The following is a 14,275-nucleotide window of genomic DNA, read 5'->3' as shown; positions in this document are numbered from 1 at the left end:
GTATACATATTATATATGCATACAAATTAAGAAACATTTGAAAGTAAGGAACGTGATGAAATGTTTTCTTTTGTTGCCTGATCTGCATCTGTTTTAAATTGAGTTAATCCTTTCAGACATTTGGCTAAGAAGTTCATTAATTCATGTAAGTGACGCTATGTAAAGATTCATCTTTATGGACGAGGAAAGTTTATTAAAGACAATTCGTTTTTGTTGTCTATAGTTAAGTTTCTGAGATTTCCGAAGAGTCAGTTTAATTAAAAGAAGAATCAGAAAGAACAATCCGGGCAACGCCAGGTACTTTCAGCTAGTAATTAATAAACTTCAGAAAAAGTACTTGATGTTTTCCAGAAAAATACTGTACTTATACGGAGGTCGTTAGTTTAAACAATTTCTGTAACTTGTTTTCCAACTGACAGTGAGTAGTGAAAAAGTAATTTGTTTTCCTTTATTACAGTATACGTACGCAATGCATTCCTGAATATTGCTTACTTCTTCGTGTAAGGAAGACCAAAAGGGAAATTTATTTATCTTCTCATTTATCCATATTCTTAAAATATTTTCTATTAAACAGAAAACAGAAGACTGGCATGCACAATTTATGTACAGGAGTGGCAAAAAAAAAAAAAAAAAAAAAAAAAAAAAAAAAAAAAAAAAAAAAAAAAAAAAAAACCGGACCGACCCTTGTACCTGATTTCAGTGTCATAGATTCAAATTTTGCTAATCACAAAATTCGTCCATCTCGTATAATTAATTGTAACAATGAAAGTTATTGCATTTGTTCGATTCTTACCGTCTTTTGTTTCCTTCAGTGCCTCAAACTTACAGACGTTCGGCAAAGATAACTGCGTATTTTTACATTAAATAGCAGTACATACCTCTGGCTTCACTATCCACATTGAAATTACCACAGTTTGACACAAAATACAGCACAGGATTCTTTGGTATCAGCTACAAGGGTCGGTCCGGTTTTTTTTTTGCTACTACTTTACACTGCAAGTTAATTGATAAATGTACTGTGACTTGTGCAGAGTAATAGATATGCATCTCTCGAACTACATTTCTTCTTCAAACTTCTAAACAATTATTTTCATTATTTTGCACATTATGAAATAACTACAGCTGGCTTTTTAATGTTACAACACTAGTTTAAAGTTACGCACTTTAAATAAAAATAAATAAATAAAATAGTCTACCTGCTGAAGTTACAATTTTCAACCTCATTTTCTGGCACAAACCATCTACAATGTTACCGATTGTGCCACAGAGATACAACAATATTGTATCCTACACATTTCCAAACGTTTGTCGCTTAGCTACGTGCAGGTTCAATCAGTGGCATTCTGGTACAAAAAATATTTCACGCCATTACGTGTAAGTTCGAACCCACTGACTCCTAGTTCCCTACTTACCTAAGACTCCTTCACAGCCTCTTGAATTTCTTCGGTTAAATTTCGAAACACTCCGTATAACTGTGACTTTTATCGTTGATATTTTAACATCGAGAAATAACATAGCCTACAGATGAAACAGATGAAATATCCAAGGATGAGAAGTCAGTAAGATTTCTCTAATCTCTAAGGTGAAAACTGAATACTTTTACTTACAATCCTCACAAATAATACCTTCATGCAAAAAATCGGTCGCTTATATTTGAAAATCCAAAATAAGTAATTCACACCTATCATTAATAATAAATAAGGAATTAACAACTGATTGAGGGAATGTCAAAAGTTAAGCTCTTGTGCCACGAAGTTATATTACAGGTATTAAAACAGTTGATAATGTTGAAATGGAGTTGGGTAAACAGAAATTGGTATTATGTGCCAAAAGTTAAACTCTTCTAAACTGAATTCCATTAATACCGTCTCGTTTTTAAACGTATTCATAATGAACGTGAGTAGCCTATACTACCCCTGTCCTTACCATGCACGTTCGTCTTGACTCGCCTGCATTATGTATTCCGGTTTTCAGTGGTGTTCATGCTAGAGTAGCAGCTGCACCGACATGCGATCATGCCAACATTTCAAAGTGGCAGCGGTACGCCACTGATCACAGGAATGGCTATTTATGCGTATTGTATGCATACTTACTAGCATAGGAGTGGGATGGAGATAAAGTATTGAATGTAAACATTACTGCAAAACGTGACGGCATTAATTCAATAGATTTTACCACGAGTTCATATTGTAGGTATTGAATCAGTTGATCATTTTGCAATGGAATTGGGTATGGGTAAATTGAAGTTTTTTGAATAGTTAATAGTTAGTGGTCTACTTTACAGTCATAAGAGTTAAGTTGATCATAGGTCATAGAAAGATCAGTTGGAAAATAACGAATATTCAGTACTCTTGATATTATGTAACCAGAGACAGATAGCGATATTTTGTCACAGATATTTCACGTCAGCAGTCACACAGACACAGACACAGACACACACACACACATAGCTACACATACAGATATATATGTGTGTGTGTGTGTGTGTGTGTGTGTGTGTGGTTTCCCATTTATCTAGTGCACCTATTATGACTTTTTTGTTTGGATAGGTATTGGAATTTTTGTTTCTGAGCGTTATGTTAGAACGAGGGGCTAACATGAGTTTGGAGATTTGGTGCATGTAACTATACTCGTATTATGGTACAAGATGCACGTGACGTCGTCAAATTTTCATATAGCACTACATACTTTAATCATGTTACATTGATTACACACATTAAGACGAGTTCAAAAATGTATCACAATGTCACCTTCCTAATCAATAGCAACAACAAAACGAAACAAAAACGTACTTCCAATGTAATAATGTTATGCTTTGAGAGTCACAGAAGATGTTCCAAATGGTGACCATTCACATTAATGCATTCGAAGGCGTTCCCCGAAAGACAGTATGACTGTCCGGCATGTTGCTGGCTGAATGGACACACGTCTGTCGAATGTGTTGTTGGATGTCATCTGATGCTGTCAGAATGTTCTGGTACACACTGTCCTTTACAGTTCCCCATAGGAAGACGTCGAGTGACGAAAGGTCCGGAGAACGTACAGACCACTGTACGTGGATTATGGCGTCAGCAGTTGTTCTGGTTTTTTTACATGTTAACACAGAAACACACAACACACGACGTGTACGGACGTCAGTCGTCTTTCGTTTTGTGTTAGTTAATGCACAAGATGAATGGGGCACCACAATAAACTGCACATTCTGATGACATTCATTTTGCATTTTGTTGTTATTATTGATTGGAAAGGTGACATTGTGATACATTAATGTGTGTAATCAATGTAAAATGAATAAAGTATGTAGTACTATTTGAAAAATTGGTGACGTCACGTATATCTTGCACCATAATGTAGTTACATGCACCAAATACCTACACTCATGTTAGCCCCTCGTTCTAACATAACTCTCAAAAACAAAAATTCCAATACCTATCCAAACAAAAAAGTTATAATAGGTGCACAAGATAAATGGAACAGCATATATATATATATATATATATATATATATATATATATATATATGGACTAAAAAAATATATACATAAAAACGTTACATTAAAATACCCCGAAAGAGCAAAGCTCGTGTTCGGAGACAGTTCCGTTGCATAGGTATACATAATTTATAGACAAAATACTGAAGAAAAAAGGTCACATAAAGACGATAATAAATTTAGTAAATAATAATACTAGTAATAACTGAGTGAAAAAAGAGACGATGCTGAGATTGGTGGATTAATGTTAAATTATTTTAGTAGTATAATTAGTACATTTCATGTTAATAGGCTATAGTAACCAAGATAAGATAGAAAAAATATACTTAGGATAGAAATAAACTTGTTTTACAATACATAGTACATAATATAAATACAGGGAAGTCTGTCATATAAATTTTTTAATTCTGGATCTGAAAATTTCATTGCTTAAAGTAGTCAATTCTGGATGAAATTTTATTATCGAATTATATAGACGTGGATCATAATTTGTACTGTGTAGTAAAGCAGCAGATGTGAAACATTTAGGTTCAACTAATTTAAGAATTTTATTTCGTCTTGTATTATGATCATGTAGATGAGCTACAAATTTCATTCTATTTTTATGATAGAATTTCATTAAAGAGTATTTATAAATTTGGTCAATTCTAAAAACATTCAATTCGGAATGGATCAAATTTGTTGGATAATCCAGTCGCCTTTTCAAACAAATTTTGATTATACGTTTTTGCAACATAATCAGAGGAAGAAGAGCAGTTTTTGTAATGCCTCCCCACCCAGTTATACCATATTGGATAACAGATTCAACTATAGCCAAATAAACCAAACGTAATATATGAGTAGGTAAGTAATGGCGAAGGTTTACAAATTTGTAAATTGTTTTACGGATCCTGTTACATAAAAAGGTGATTTGTCTATCCCATTTCAAGTGCTGATCAACAATAATTCTCAGGTATTTCACGTCTACAGATTCTTTCAGACAAGAAACAAAATGTAATATGATTAATTCAAGTAAACATTTCCAAATCCAGTATGAGAACAATCGAGATGGTGTCTATTTAGTATATATACATATAGAACGATAAATCACAATGTGTCATTTTGTCACACATAACATATATATATATATATATATATATATATATATATATATATATATATATATATATGGTATGTGTGACAAAATGACACATTGTGATTTATCGTTCTACCTCTACTCAGATAGCTACTATATATTTTCGAATATTGTTATAATAATGCTTTATTTTGTAAAGTTAAGTAATTCTAATAGATTTATTTGTTTTTCCCCATTTCTGAGAAATACATTATAATAAGTTATCAGTAGCAGTAGCCAATGCCTTCTCATTTGCAGTGTGCTTGGCAAAAAACTGCTCTCTCCTCCCCGGCAAAGCAATTCTCTCTGAGAGTTCGGCGATACCTCTTCAAAGGGTACTGCTGCCGTTGTTGGGGTAAGTGATGAGATAACTGCGTGTGTACTTGGGCAACAGCTGCGACAGAGTCTCTCTGCGTTATTGGTGCACTATCTAACACTGTGTTGTTCAGCAATATAATGGCCACGCTGCTTCCTAAAGCGCCGCACTTGCTTGTGAGCAGAAGTGCTACGGATGTTAAGCCATTGTATTCCAGTTCCTCCAGAAATTAAATGGACTAAAACAAAATGTAATATGATTAATTCAAGTAAACATTTCTAAATGCAGTATGAGAACAATCAAGACGACTTCTATTTAGTTCTGTCATTCTTTCCAGTCCTTGTTTGTATTGTAGTAGGTTATGAAGCCTATCACAATATGTCGTTTTTTGTCGGCTATGAATTCAACTTGGACTTGCCAAGATTTGAGACCGGGTCTCTACCGTAAAGTACAGGGGAACTAACCATTTTTAACATTTTTTTTCACGGCAAAATTATTTTCTAAACAATTTTTCCCTGACATATATATTTTTAAAAGAATTTTCTGATAAACTGTTCTTCTTATCTAAGATAATGCCATGACAAGTTTCATTATTGTATCTATAGAAAACTAACCTTTTAAAAAAGCTTCTAAGTTAAACTATTGTTAATATTTCTATTGGAAACTTCTCCTTTGATGCATGGTCGGCAAGGAACACTCCCCGCTTTGGCAATACAGAACTGGAGCGTGCCCATACGGGAACACAGCTGAGTAGATTAGGTATCTCCAGTCTGTATGGTGACTTGAACTTAGGGCTGCAGAGTTGTGCTTACATTAGGGGCGCGGTGGTGGAAGGTCATGCTTATAGCTTATCAGTAGTACCACTGCGTGTATGATTGTAAATAAACTGTACGTAACTAATGAAATAAGCAGTAACTAGAGAAACAAACTAAATTATAGGAGAACGACTTACAAAACTCCGTTGGTCTGCGCATGCGTAAATCTTAAAGAGTGGCAAAATATACTATTCACCTTCTCCTTAATAAATTGTCAGCCAATAGTAGCGCGTACTGATAGCGGTGATACATCAGATGACTTGTTAATATGTAGTGACAATGATTAAGATTAATAGAGGGAAACTCCAGGCTCCGCCTACAGCACAGCGTTAAAGTTTACTAATCTCCTACAAGGGAGTTTTGCCAGTTGTAGGCCTATAACAGTAACTAAACATGTTTATTATACTCGTATTAAATTATAGTACTTTTTATTATGCTGGAATAGTAGTAGTAGTAGTAGTAGTGATAATAATAAAATTATAGTAAACAAATCACAGTTTTTACGTTAAATTCTTTTCAAAGAAAACATCACAGTTTGTAAATCTAAAAGTTTATAAACAACATAAGCGTACCTAGCAAACAGGCACATTATAGTGAAAATAATTAACGCAACAGAAACGAAAACATACATTTTATTCACGGCAACATTTTTGAAAATCAGAATACAAAATAATAATTAATAAATATATCTTATTGCCAAGGAAAAAAAGATTTACAAACGTTTTAGATTTCTTTTTTTTTTTCTTCTGTCTTTTAATAATATTTTCAATGGATGGTGTAACGAACTTTGATACAGCAAGCCTCTCTACAGCTCTTAACCTACGAAGTGCAGTCCTCACACTTGCTCTTAATTTATCTTCATTCTTTTCGTTCTCGATATTATGCTTCTGGATCGAACTTTAGATTGTTAAACACAAATTGAAATAATACCACTTAGGCTTACGTCCTCAGTACAGTGAGTAAATCCATCCTTTCGTCACTAACGATATCTTTATATTTTTCAGCATGGAACACATCACAATGCCGCTCTAAAATATAGTTTCTGCATCTGACATGTTTTTACGAATAAGGCGGTGTCCATTTCCCTACTATTATTCTTTTAAAAAGACTAATACTGTCCAGTCTTTGTAAAACTCAGTTCCAGGTTTCCGCTTTGCGGAATCCACGGAGATGTTCTCCTAGACACCTTATTCTCAAACATTTTTAACCTCTGTTCCTTTCTCAAGGTGAGAGTCCAAGTTTCACAACCATAAAGAACAATCGGTAATATAACTGTTTTATAAATTCTAACTTTCAGGATTTTTGAGAGCAGACTTGATAATAAAAGCTTCTCAACCGAATAATAACAGGCATTGTTAATGCTTCCAAGGTAAACGGTTGAAAATAATTACATTGAAAAGAGTTTTTAAATCATTCCATCGTTAGATGTGGTTACTTTTGTTCCTTTTTGCGCCAGTGTCAGCTATTTCGTTGTCTTCGATTCTGCTATGGAAAGGTACTCATTGAAACATATTTTTCCGTTCATTTTGCAGTTGTCTTATTAGTGTTTGGATATCTTTAACTCGTGAGCTTGATGGACGAAGATGATTGATGTTTACATGCAATACTATTGTTGACAGTGCAATGATTGAATTTATCACTATATCTTACTACAAGGATGAAGAGCTGAGCCATGACTGCCTAGAGCAACGGTCATCAAAACACTGCACGCTCGGGCTAGCGTATCTTACCCGCGGACAAGACACAGCCCTAGCGTGCAATTGTCGCTGCTGGCGGGTATGCTGTCTCTTTATCCTTTGTGCACGACGGAGCAGAGTTCCTTATCCTCTATGTACTCTGTCCATTTCAGTGAGTGCTGACGACCACTGGCCTAGAGGTACAGACGTTTGTGGTACATGAATCGCAGTAGGTCAAAATGTCTAATCTGTAAAAACAACGATGATGACTACGACAGTATAATTTTTAACAACTCTTTTTCCACTCTGGATAATTTTTATCGATTGAATGAACTCTAAAAGCATTTAAAGTCTAATTGTTTTACCTGTATTTTACAATCTATTTTACTCTTATAATATTGTAAGGTTAATAATTAATTTATTGTAGCCTTTATCAGTGTTTACTATCTGTAGTGTATGAATGAACAGTATCTTCCCTAAGACGCAAACTCTTGAAAATCACAAATTTTGAATGTGCTTATACTTGCAGACTTTTGACCTTGACATCCTCTGATTCCCTGTCGCTCCTTTCATGTCAATGGCCACTGTTTCAACACCGCTGAAATTCCATGCTATACGGTCTCAGCAGAACATTCTGCGGTCTCTAAATCGAACGCGAGGGAACGATAACACTTCAGGTCACCTGACCTCATGCCCATTAACATTTATATGAAATTACGAACAAAACAAACCCGTCTCTCCACAACTAGAAGTTCGAGCAAGAATACAGCCTCTTCACGTTTCCGTTGCACCAAATACTAAACCAGAAATCTCCAATGTAAATATCTATATTTCTTTTGAGATAGCTGTAGAATAAAGTGCATGTTTACATATTTCATACTTAAAAACTAGGTGTTGGCATAGAATAACTTCCATGATATGGGGTCAGCACTAGACGGGACCACAGCCAAGAAAATGCAGTTCGACTCCCGGTATCCACGACGAAAATAATGCCATTTGAAGGATGTATTAGATAGTGCAATAGGGGTATGGTTTAACATTATGCATGATATCAGTTTCTTTTCTCCAAGCAAGAAAAGGAACGAAGTAGGGCTACTTAGTCTAGTATATACAGTCATGAAGCTTGAGTTGTGAGGATGCTAGGAACAATAGACTGTGTCGGTACTATTCGCATTGTCTGTAATGAGGCGATATTAGCGATCCTAGTGGTTAACAACTATCTATGGAGGCATATTTATTACGTATTGAGCTTCGTGACTGTGGGGCTAAGGTGTATGTACAGCAGTGGCAAAAAAACCGGACCGACCCTTGTAGCTGAGTTCAGAGCCTTGTTCACTCAGAGCACGATAGACTGGTAACTAAGACTTTCGTGGTTCGAATCCTGCCTGGAAAGGAGAATTATTTTGTTCCTTATTCAAATTTATTCCCAATACGTTTCGATTTCTGCGATATTTTGCTACTTAATTAACTTATTATTCCCAGAACATGAATTTTACCAGCAATCGAAAAGTATTGGGAATAAATGTGAATGAGGAACAAAAAAAAAAAAAAAAAAAAAAAGGTTTCTTCCCAGGCAGGACTCGAACCACGAAAGTCTTAGTTACCAGTCTATCGTGCTCTGGAGTGAACAAGGCTCTGAATTCAGCTACAAGGGTCGGACCGGTTTTTTTTTGTCACTACTGTACATATACTGTCTCATAAGTAATGTCGATTTTGGAACAAAATTTTAGTAGGAGTGTGTTTGGACAAAAAATTAATCTAATCTTCAAAGCAAAGGGCATTAGATTCTATGGTCTTGAGCTTCGTTTCGCCGAGTTTCAATATTTCGTACAGTACCAATTTCTAGTTATTGCTGCGAAAAATTCCTCATACCCATTTCAACGTCATCTAACTTTTGGTAATTTTTTCCACGCAGGAAGTAGGGGTAAAATCAGAACTATATGCCGGGTATGATAGTAGTTTCATTCCTTCAATTTCCTGCACTTTTGCATGGTTGTTCGAACTGTATTTGGTCTCGCACTGCCCTGTTGCAATAACATTCTATTTAGATTAACTAATGCCGGATACCTCTCTCTCAAAACTTTATGAACTCGTTCCAAATGTTGAGAATAAAGAACCGCTCGACTCCACGTCAGTTTGGAACAAACTCCCAGTCAATCACAACTTCAAAATTCCACCAGACACGAAACATTACTTTGGGGCAGAACCGATTTTGTCTAAAGAAGACTTTGGAAGGCTGACGGAGATTGAACAAGTGTTCATAGTTGCCAGGGTTGCAATAATATATCCATTTTGCATAATATGTGACAATTCTCCTGATAAATCTATTGTACGTGGGATTAGCGATAAGTTGACGACGGATATCCACTCTGCGTTGTGTCTGTTCAGGTATCAGTTGATCAAGTACAAATCTACAATTTCTATATGATTTTCTAAGTGTCTTAATGTGGCGATGTATTGTACATTTGAAGCACCAAGTTCTTCTGATAAGCTATGAGTATTGTTTTTATTTATCTTTCAAAATCCTGAGTATATTCTCAGTATTTCATAACTTAGGTCTTCCAGGACACTGTGTGTCTTTAATGTCTCCTTCTACATTATTGAAACGCTGCAACCATTGTTGTGGAACACGCTCACTAACGACATCTTCACTCTCCACTTCACGTATTCTTCGAGCCGCGGCAACAGCAGCTTTAAAATCTTGTTTCCAACAGTGCTTCAGAAGTACTCTAATTTCAAACTTTATCACCTCACTCTTATATTCTTTGTACTAATAATTAACGATATTCATATGCACACAATACTCAATAATAGGCTAAACCATAGCGTCGTGTAAATTACAATGTCGAAATTAAGAAAATCATTAAAATCTTACAAGACACCAAACTTGAAAAGCCGACATTAATTGAGATTAATTGAGACGACCTGTACATTATGTTTGTTGCCTACGTGATTACGATGGCGGTAGTCGAGCAGCAACAGATTAACGCCTGAACGATTCCTATCGAAATGTAGTCGGCAATTCTTGACTCGTGAGAGCAGAGGGCAGAGGGGTAAGGCATGATCTCCCTCCACTTATCCAGCACTTGTTCATTCTATGTTAAGCAGGTTGAATATTTTCCCCCTCCTAACTTCTCCTTTGTTGTGTATTGCTGGCTGCATTTTATATGACGTAATCTTTGCCGACCACTGTTGTAGTAGATTGGTGCTACAGTGCGGACTACATTCCACGAATTTTGAGTTGATCTCCAATGCGAAATGAAATGATACTTGTGATAGGCAGGAGTATTTTTCTCTGTGTTTTACCGATTCCTTCAAATATACAAACTCCATTGCGATCCTTCCTATTTCACTCTGCCCGTTCCTAAATTTCATCTAAAGAAAGTGGTTTCAGGGAAAGATGTATGAGCTAAGTTGATGCCGCTTTGAGATTACCAGCCACTTATTGCTTTCCTATGCAACATTTACTATTATGGCCCTAGCTGGACAGGAGGCCTAATGGCGGATAACTTCTGTCCAGTGGTGGCGGAGAACACTTGGCGACTCTTATGAAAGACAGTTATGAAATTATCATTCCATACGGTGGTCAAGTAGGTGGTTACCTACTGATGCCTGGGTAGCGGTCTGTGTTATCTTGCGATCGTTAGGACTGCCTCTATCGCTTCTGTAGCATCTTTTGGTTTGAAAAAAAAAATAATAAAAAATAAAAAATAATAATAATAATAATAATAATAATGATTTATTTAACCTGGCAGAGTTAAGGCCATACGGCCTTCTCTAACACTCAACCAGGAGTAAAGACTGCGTTACAAAAACACTACAAATTTACAAATTACACTACAATTTTACACACAAAACTAAATAAGATAATAATAATAATAATAATAATAATAAAAATAAACAACAAATAAGAAGAAATCAGACATAGTATATAACATACAGAAAGAAAGAAAAAAGCATAATAATATGTGAACAGCAGGTCAAAATAAATGAGGCATACAAAAAAAGACAATTATTCATAATAATAATAATAATAATAATAATAATAATAATAATAATAATAATAATAAGAATAAGAATAGTAATAATGATGATAATAATAATAATAATAATAATAATAATAATAATACTAATAGTAGTAATAAAATAGTGCAGTACAAAGTATACAGTGAATACAATATTTCTAAGTACACACAATAAGGAAAATTAAGATTATATATAGCTCAACTTATCACATTAGAGATATAACATTATCGGAAAATATGAAAAGAAAAATATAAAATAAGTTGAATATCATTAGAACATAAAAAAATGTGAATACGTGGAAACATGCAATACAACACTTGTCATAATAGTAAGTTAGTTTGGCAACTCGTCATAAGATAATTTTCTAACTTGGATTTGAAAGAATTCAATGTTCGGCAGCCCTTGACTTCAGGCGGCAGAGAGTTCCAGTGACGAGAGGTAGCAACAGTGAAGGATGAGGAATACAGAGACGATGCGTGAAGTGGAATTTCTAGCGTGTTATCGCGTTGTGATCGAGTATTAATATTATGATAGCGAGAGAGAGTACGAAATCGAGCGAATAAATAATAGGGGGATGAAGAGTGTCATTCAATCACCTTATTTCTAGTTTTTAGAGATAGAACATACGCGTAATGGATCTCACTCTACGGTTTACTAGCGGATAGACAGTAAAGTCGATCGCCTTTTCCTCACCCTTACATATTTGGATAATCCTAAACGGAAAATTGCGTTTTTTACGTGAGTACGGAGGTGATATTCTCTGTATACTGTATATGCGACTAATTTTTATAGGCCTATTATGCAACAAACACATTATACGTAAAAAGATATAATTATTATACTAGGCTACATTATTTGTTCAAGGAGGAATCATTTGAAACTATAAAAATAATAACAGACATCGACTTTGTTATTCTTTGTTGAACATTTTGAAAAGAACATTAATTTTAAGTAAAGATACATTATAAAAAAGTATATATGTATTAAGTGAAATGGGAAAGGAATACAACATGATCATCGCGCCTAATAAAACTAAAATCATAGCTTTTAGAGGCAACATTCCAGTGAGATCGAAAATAATTATTGATGGATAAAGTATTGAACAAGTTAGATGCTTTAACTACCTTGGGTGTAAGATAATAAGTCAAGATAAAGTAGATGTCCAACATAAAATAGAACGATTCAATCAGCTATGTGGCACTATCAAGAGAACACTTAAAATAAAACAAGAAAGGACACAACGATTAAATTTTATAAGACAATGGCTACACCCATATGTCTATATAGCAGCGAAAGCTGGACATTAAAGAAGACAGATATAAGAAGAATTTAAGCAACGGAGATGAGATTTTTGAGATCAGTACTAGGAGTAACAAGAGAACATGGAATAAAAAACGAAACGATAAGAAAGGAGCTAAATATATACAATATAAATGAAAGAATTGTGAATTTTAGAAATGAATGGCTAGAACACGTACAACGTATGCCAGAAGAAAGATACCTAAGAAAAGCTTTGAGGTATAAACCAAGAGGGAGAAGAAATATAGGAAGACTCATAAGAGATGGCTAGACCAATTTGGAGACGCAACAGTCTAATTAGTCTAAAGCGTGCAGTAGAAGAAGAAGAAGAAGAAGAAGAAGTAAAATAATTCCATATTATATATTACTGATTAGTCCCAATTAGATTTATGATTCTGAAAGTTAACAATAATTACAAAATGAGGTAAACAGAAACTAGTTGAATGTCCACTCTTTAACCTGGAAAATGGTCGCTCTCCTACAGCGTGAATATGTTTTAAGCGTCGTTCTGGTTCACGCAAGATTCACAAGGGGAAATATTAAACATCGAGGTCCGAGGATAAAAATATCAAGTTGTAGCAGCGACGTATCTGTACGTCACGAAACGACATATTCTCTACGAAGCCTTTATGACTTAAGCCAGGTTCACAGTAAACCGAGAACGGAAAAGACGAGAACGAGAACGGAATTAATGTTAAAATAAATGTATTTAAATGTGAGCATTCACAATAGGTAAAATTGTAAATTTTCACATTTAAATATATTTATTTTAACAATATTTTCGTTCTCGTTGCCGTTTCCATGCCCGGTTTATTGTGAATCAGCCTTTAGCGGTAGAGCTCTTTCTTCTCGTTACAAAGACCGGGCTCCGAATTTGTTTTTGTAAAATACACGCATGTAAACACACGATGATTCCGAGTTACTCCGAAGTGGGACTGAACAGCGTCAAATATACGTGTCAAAGGGTATAAAATCTCCAGTTAAATATCTAGTGCAATATTTGGCCCAGTCAGTTTAGAATTGAGAATATTAACGAAAGAAGACGTTTCCAGTCCCTACAGGGAAGCAACATGTATAGTTTAAAAAATAAAACTTAACGGCTAAATTGGATAGGGCATGCAACAAGAGCCACAGAAAGAAACAGAAATTGAAAGAATTTTGGAAGAACTATGACACTGATGTAGGGCACTGAGAAAACTTCGACATTTTGACAACTAAGAAAAAGACACGAAGACATTTTAAAAACTGTAAATGTAAGAAGACTTGAACAGACAGAAAACGTGTCAGTTCAATAGAAGATAGGTTACACAGGCCTGCGAATTTGAATTTTTGTTTTGCGGCACGGTGTTAAACAGGTCTCTAAATCTAATTTTTGTATTCTGAATTCAAATCTGCTTTCCACTTTTTCGTATTTCCTAGACTACCGTTTTTTGCCATGCAGAAAACAAATATTTAATATTTAATTAATATAATATATAATATAAATATAAATTTCTTTTAAACTACTTTACTAACTAAACGTGCTTTGAAAACTACTT

General features: G+C 34.7%; 1 protein-coding gene across 1 annotated transcript in view; it reads right to left on the bottom strand.

The window, feature by feature from the left end:
- LOC138710386 (neurexin 1-like) overlaps window positions 1–14,275 on the bottom strand; it is a 658,219-nt gene that overhangs the window by 202,493 nt on the left and 441,451 nt on the right. The window lies entirely within an intron of this gene.

Source organism: Periplaneta americana, chromosome 1 (genome assembly GCF_040183065.1).
Source record: "Periplaneta americana isolate PAMFEO1 chromosome 1, P.americana_PAMFEO1_priV1, whole genome shotgun sequence".
NCBI lineage: Eukaryota > Metazoa > Arthropoda > Insecta > Blattodea > Blattidae > Periplaneta > Periplaneta americana.
This window is presented reverse-complemented; position numbering and strand designations above follow the sequence as displayed.